Here is a 6,692-nt window from a genome sequence, read left to right as displayed (position 1 = left end):
TTTTTTAAGTGTTAATATCCACAGGACCCTTATCTTAGATTTTTAAGTCTCCATATTAGCTCCTGACATGTTTTTTAAAATAATTTCCTGTATTACTTCGAGGGTTAACATCCTGGTGTTTCTAAGCAAAGCTCTGTTTAGAGCTGAGAGCTCTCTTTTGGATGGCAGAGGAATCCCCCAGACACCTGTTTTCCTAGTGGGATGGGCAAGTACTTTATTTTTTCCTTACATTGGTGTTGGTCTGTGGCTTTTCTGTGACTTTTTAGGTTATTTTTCACATTTGCAGGTACTAAGTCTGTACTCTTCTATGGCAACTTCATGAAATGCTCTTTGTGCCTTGACTAGGGCAAGATATTGCTTCAGTGTTCTTTAGGGTTGTTTCTAGGTAGGCAGAAAAGACACAAATTTATACACAGCACCTTCAAAAGTATGGAGAACAACTGTTCTAGAAAGCATATTTGCAGCTACCTTTTATTTTCCATAGTGTTGGTCTCTTCTCCCAAATTACTAGTGATAGGAAATGGCCTCAAGTTGCACCAGGGAAGGTTTTGATTGTATATTAGGAAGAATTTCTTCACTGAGAGAGTGGTTTGGTACTGGAAAGGGCAGGGAGGGGGTTGAGTCAACATCCCTGGAGATGTTCAAAAAACGAGGAGATGTGGTACTTGAGGCTATAGTCTAGTGGTTAGGGCAGTGTTTGGATGAAGGTTGGACTTGATGATTCTAGAATCACCATAGTGATTCTATGATTCTGTGATTCCAGGTTTGCATTCAACTTCCAAGTCCTCCATTTGGACAGGAAACAGTATTCTCTACTTCATGGACCTGGTTTTGCATGGCCAGTTGCAGGCCATTAAAGGCCTGTAACTACTTCCAACTAACTTGTCCCATAAATACAGTCAGGAATTGTTTTGTACCATTTCTTCTCCTTCCTAAACTAAATGCATTGTCTTTTGGGCAAGAGTTCAATATACCTGTCAGAGGCACCTCAATTCACTGCTTTTAGTGAAGCACTCCTGAACTCTTCAAGTGTCCTATCGAGTCAACAGAGAGAGGTAGGTGCCTAAGGAGATCAAAGATCTCCCTTTTCTTGGTGCTCCAGTGGACTGGAAGCTGCATATTCATCACATCACCACCTTCACTGCTTTTCCTGAGAAATAGCACAGATTGAGCTGGAAGACACATCTTTATGAAGATTACTGATTTAAGCAATTAAAAGATGAATAAATTTCACCTCTCTGTTTCACAGTTTCAGGGAATGTTTGTGTCTTCTCTTCCTCTGGTTAGAACAAGCATTGCAGCAGGAACAGCAAGCTTATGTGTGCTCCCCATCTGTCCTGCTGCGTTGATTTCTCTCCTGTTCATTTCTGTGTGGAGTTTGGCACTCTTAGCATTTCCATGCTACAGTTTTATTGTCAGCTTTCCCTGCCTGAGTTAACAGAAAGCTGTAAAGCACCTGAAATGCCTCAGAGGCTTCCACTGTCAATAGTGAAATGAACTTTCCACACATCTTCATTTTCCTTGGAACACTTTGCTTGCAAATACAGAATAAAATGCAGCTGGAACCTTGATTTTCTCCTCTGTTTCCAGGTAGTTTTGAGCTCAGATGAAGCTCTTAACTGCTCCAATAATCCACAGAAAGAAAAAAAACAACCCAGCAAAATGAACGTTGATGCTGTGAGGTATCACCCAGAAAGTAGTATCTGTGCTGCAGGAGATGCACTAACGTCTCCAGACAGAAGGGACTTGTGGTTTTTCACCGTTGTGAAACATGCTCTTTACTTTGCTGGCTCTGCAAGAAGTGGGAGCTCTGTGGGCCCGAGCAGCAGCAGTCTGCAGTGCTTTTTCTTTTTGCTTTTGGACAACTTGCAGTTGGACTCTTCTTCTCACTCCCTGCCAGTGTTCTTCCTTCACTGCATCCCTGACCATTGTCTGTTCTTCCATGCTCTGGGTATTCTTGATCTTAAATCATAACGTCCAGAAAATTGGGTTATGTCTTGACTGTAGCCCAAGGCTGAAATATCCCTTGACAGCAGCAAATTAGCAGCTGATAAGCAAAAGGATAAGGGGTTCCAGCCCATCTTCAGCCTACAGAAAGCTGATGAGACCTGCTAAGCAGTGCAGAACACTAGGCAGCCATGAGGACCAGAGCCTACTGTGATACCCATCTGCAGGTATCTCCTTCCCAGGTGGCTTGCAGGTCACCTGGCATCATACTGGGGCAGGAATCTGCTCCTCTCTGCAGCTCCTTTTCTTCTGTTCTTCAACCAGGTGTGGGCAGAATGACTACTCTGTGCCTTCTTTCCTTCCTCTTCCTCATGGTGTGAGGTGGAGAGCTGCCCCATGCATCCATCCTCTAATGAACTGCCAGCTGGCTGAAAAGGCTGCACACCATTTCCTTGGGGGGAAAAAAAAAAAAAAAGTGTTTAGCAGTCCTACAGGGTAGCCAGGGAAAACAAGGAGCCCTACTTTGTCACCATACCTTTTCCTTCTGAGGCTTCACCTGGAGCTCTGGGGCTCAGCTTGCCTTGAATGTGAGTCATGCAAATGCACCCTGATTTAGCCAAGCACTTAGGCACATAGAACCATACACATGCTGAATTTTAAAAATACTGCACTGACCTGTAGTCTCATATCCATCCAGCCTGACAGGGTTTCTTAGATAGGTAACCTCCTAAAATGGCCACAGAGGAAGGGTCTGAGCTGGACACGCTTTACCTTCCAAGAACTGGAATTTCAAAAGACTGAATTATTTTATGATAATAGAAAACATCTTCCTCTCAGGCAAAAATCTGGGAGCAATCAATACGGATCTGCCTTGGCAGCTTCTGCAGAGCACAGTGGTTTTGCTGCCTGCCTGCAAGCAGGATGAGGGAAGGGCTGAGGGGAGGCTGATGAGAAGGGAGGGTCCCACCAGTCGGACACCAGCCTGCTGCTTGGCCCCAGCCCACCAGCACAGGGGAAAGCCCTTGATATCCCTGATATCCAGCTCTGCTTCCCAAGGAAGAGTTCAGCTGCCTGAGTTTGTATGAGCACAGAATCCCAACATCTCTGTCAGTACAGGGGCCTAATCAGGAAGGCCAAGCAACACCCATACAGATAATTTCTATCATCATTTCCCCTATTTTTTCTTCCCAGCAAAACTGTCTTGAGCATCTAGTTATTCTCTGACAGCAAGAGTGATAATAGGAGGATTTCTTTTTTTAACTACGGTGCTATTCAAGATCAGAAGACTTCACATCATAAACCATCATTAAAGTGTGAATTCAAGGTTGGGAATGATGAGGCCTCTACAAGACTAATGCAATTAATTCTGCTCATTAACTACAGCCTCAAAATATGTACATAGAGTCTGATCTCACTTGTGGAGGGTAAAATCTGGAAAATTATTCTTTTCCAGTGGATTTCCCAGGGATAAGGGAGCATGGAAAGCTCCTTGTATTACTTACCAATGAACACAAAGTCATTGCAGAAGTAACACTGTACATGATAAATCTTGCAGTGTGCAGTAACTTCTTGTCAAAGTCAGAAGCTTAAATAAATCAAGGTCCAATATGAAATAATTTCAGTAACTGGAATATGCTGGAGTGAAAGTGGGTTTCTTTGCTTGTTTTTTTTTTCTTCTTGTTTTGTTTGTTTGTTTGTTTGTTTTGTTTAAATGTAATCCTCCTCACTCTGCCATCCTCCTCAGCACTGGGATATTGGAAAGCCTCAGTTCTTTACAGTTTACCACAGCTAATTCAAACCTCAGTCCTTCCTGCTTTCTTTCCACAGAGGAATTTGCACAGTGGGACATCTTTAATATAAAGGAACTTTGATGCAAAAAAAGCAATTTATTTTTCCAGCAGCTTTCAGCATTCCCTTTTCTACAGCCGAAGGTACAGTCATAACATCCTCATAATCAGCTTCTTTCTGTTTGGTCCTACAAGAAAGACTATGCTTGTGTTTGCCTGCAATCATTAAATGAGCATGTTTGTGTGCCTGTGAGAGGAAGAAGAGGAAAGAAATAAACATCTGTCCTACCAATATACAGCCCTATTGGCTGGGCCCTGGGGAGCTTCCCTCTTCTCCCTTCCCCTTTGTGCATACTCACACGGCTTTCCTTCTCTCTCCAGTGACTACCCATGTAATGTTTCAACACTCTGGCAGCTTCTTGGGGCACGGTCTTCATCCTATAGCCCAAAAAGCATGATGTCACCTCAACAAACTAGCCGTTCTACAAGAAGCCAAAGTGTTGAAGCCTGCTCTGCTACGGACATGAGAGGGAAGGGTGTGAAGGAAAGAGCAAATCAAGAAGCTCTTAGCTCTACCTCTCAACGGCAAGGGAAGACAAGGGTGGGTTTAGAAAAATGAACTCAGAGAAAGATTTCAGAGCTAACTCAGACTTATAACTAAAGCTAACAATCACCAGAAACTTGATTCAATGTGGTATGGTTGGTATTCTCCTTGCTTACACTGAAAATCTTGCCCTCACTTTAATTTTTAACTTGTGTGAATGCATCTCTTTAGTGCTCATTTCATAGATTTTTTTGTTTCCATCTTATGGCCTTAATGTCTATTAGAAAGAGAGCCTTGAGGCAAACTTTCTCACAGTAGTGCCTTACTTTGTTGTATGCTGCAGTACACGTAGTTGGCTCTGACAGCGTTAGTTCTGCACTGGTTCACTGTCAAACTGACTGCAGTAAGTACTGGGGGAAAAAATAAAACAGCTGTTAAGTAAAAAATAAAATATCTTGATTTGCATTTTGTTGCGACTATTCAATTCCATTTTAAGGTCTTGTTTTCTCACGTTTAAGTTTTGAAACCCGTATTTTACAGCAGCAGTTAAATTTGACCTGACTTTGCCCATCTGAGTCCAACTGATACCGCTTGATGTGCCTTTCAGACTCCCAGTCTTATGAGTTCTTCACAACTGCTGAAAACAAAAGCAAAGTCATGATCTGGCTTCTTTTTTTTGCTCATTCTTTGGTCAGAACTACCTGAGATAATGCATTTCAGCCTGAGGACAAAACTCAGGTAAATGCGAAAGTTTCTCTAGACCCAAGGGCCAGTTTAGTAAACCTAGGCCAAATATTCATATTTAGTAATGACACTAAGAATCAAGGAATTTTGCAATGAAAACACTGCTCATACTGCATGGATAGCTTAAACAGCCTCAACAGTGTCAAATTCATGTCTGATTTAACACTTATCCAAAGATTTGGAGCCTAAATGCATTAGTCATAGAAGTGTTTCAGACTGAGGCATGGGGAGCATATCTCTGAAGACTGGTAGGATAGTACTTCTCTACAGCATGGGAAAGACCAAGTGATCTGTAGATTTTTCAAGCACAAAAATAAATGCAGAAGTTTCACCTGCCAGGGGAAATAGCATAAGAGGTGATACCCTGCTTGCATGCTGCAGCTCTGGGGTATTTGATGCCGGTTTGCAGGTCCTCTATAGGTGAGGATAGCTCAGAGGAACACCTCCAGAGAAGGAGACAGGTGACTCAAACATTCATGTTCCCATGAGGCCAAAGGATTCTCATCTTCAGCCCCTTTTTTTCATTTAACAAGTAATGAAGAGATATGATGTTGCCATCCCAGAATGGCTTTCAAGCAACAGCCAGGTCGGTCTGTCTATCTGTCTATCCATCCATCCACCCACGTCTTTACATCTTGGCTGTGGGGTCAGGGTAGGCGTGTGCAGAGTAACATCCTTGCTACTTAGTCTCTCTTCTCTCTGGAAGGTGTATATATATATGCAGCAGGGGTAGTGGGAAGTACTTTGCATTTCTCTTATACTCTTTTCTCTGGTAGCTGTAATGTCGCTCATTATTTCTTCTCACTTGACTGGAATTCTTCAGTTGGCAGAAACATAATGAGAAATTTACTCTTGTGAGGGCATTAGGTAAGAAAAAATAGTTTTCAAAAGGATCTCATAGATGAGATCTTGAAACCACGTTTGCATAGCTTTTAATGTTTTGCCACATTGTTTATCCTTAGTGAAGTGTAAAACTGAAGCACATCAGTGTTGCCTAGGAATTAGTATGAGGCAGCTAAGACAATTTGTTAGTATTCACTTCTTCTCTTACAGAGCTTACGTGTATTTGTGTATGGAAAACCACAGTGAACTTTTCAAAATAGTGCAATTATTTAACTGTACTGACAGCAGGTTTTTCTTTTGCAGGAAGGAGATGTGTTTCCAGCTTGTATAGAGACCGTTGCTCTTGTCCCCACTTTTACTATAACACATTGTTTGTGCTGTGGCACTGACAAAATCCTATGTCTCCAAAGTTAATATAAAATATAGGAAAAATTATGAATGTCAGTATTTCTCTCTCTTAAGAGATGCAAGTGTTTAACTTAGCAAAATACTATTCAACACATCTCAATCTTAAGTATTTTTAGAAACATAACCAATAGCATTAGCTTAAAACTGTGGTTCCACTCTGTGGTTGGTTCATTTTCTTGGCTAAACTCAAGTATCACAGCTAGAATTACAAATGAACACAGAAATGTGTAGCCAAGCCCTATTATGTTCTTGTAAGAATAAGGAAAATCTGAAATAAATAAATAAATATTGTTTGACTTTTATGTTCGTTTTATTGACTCTCTGCCTGCAGAATTGTAGATTTCTCCTGCAGCCTAGTTTCAGTTTTCAGTTCACTCGTTGACTTAGACCAAATACTAACGAGAAGCTCCAGGCTAACT

The sequence above is a fragment of the Merops nubicus genome, unplaced genomic scaffold (genome assembly GCF_000691845.1).
Source record: "Merops nubicus isolate BGI_N331 unplaced genomic scaffold, ASM69184v1 scaffold7259, whole genome shotgun sequence".
NCBI classification, from domain to species: Eukaryota; Metazoa; Chordata; class Aves; order Coraciiformes; family Meropidae; genus Merops; species Merops nubicus.
The sequence above is the reverse complement of the archived record's forward strand: the minus strand, read 5'-3'. Positions refer to the sequence as shown.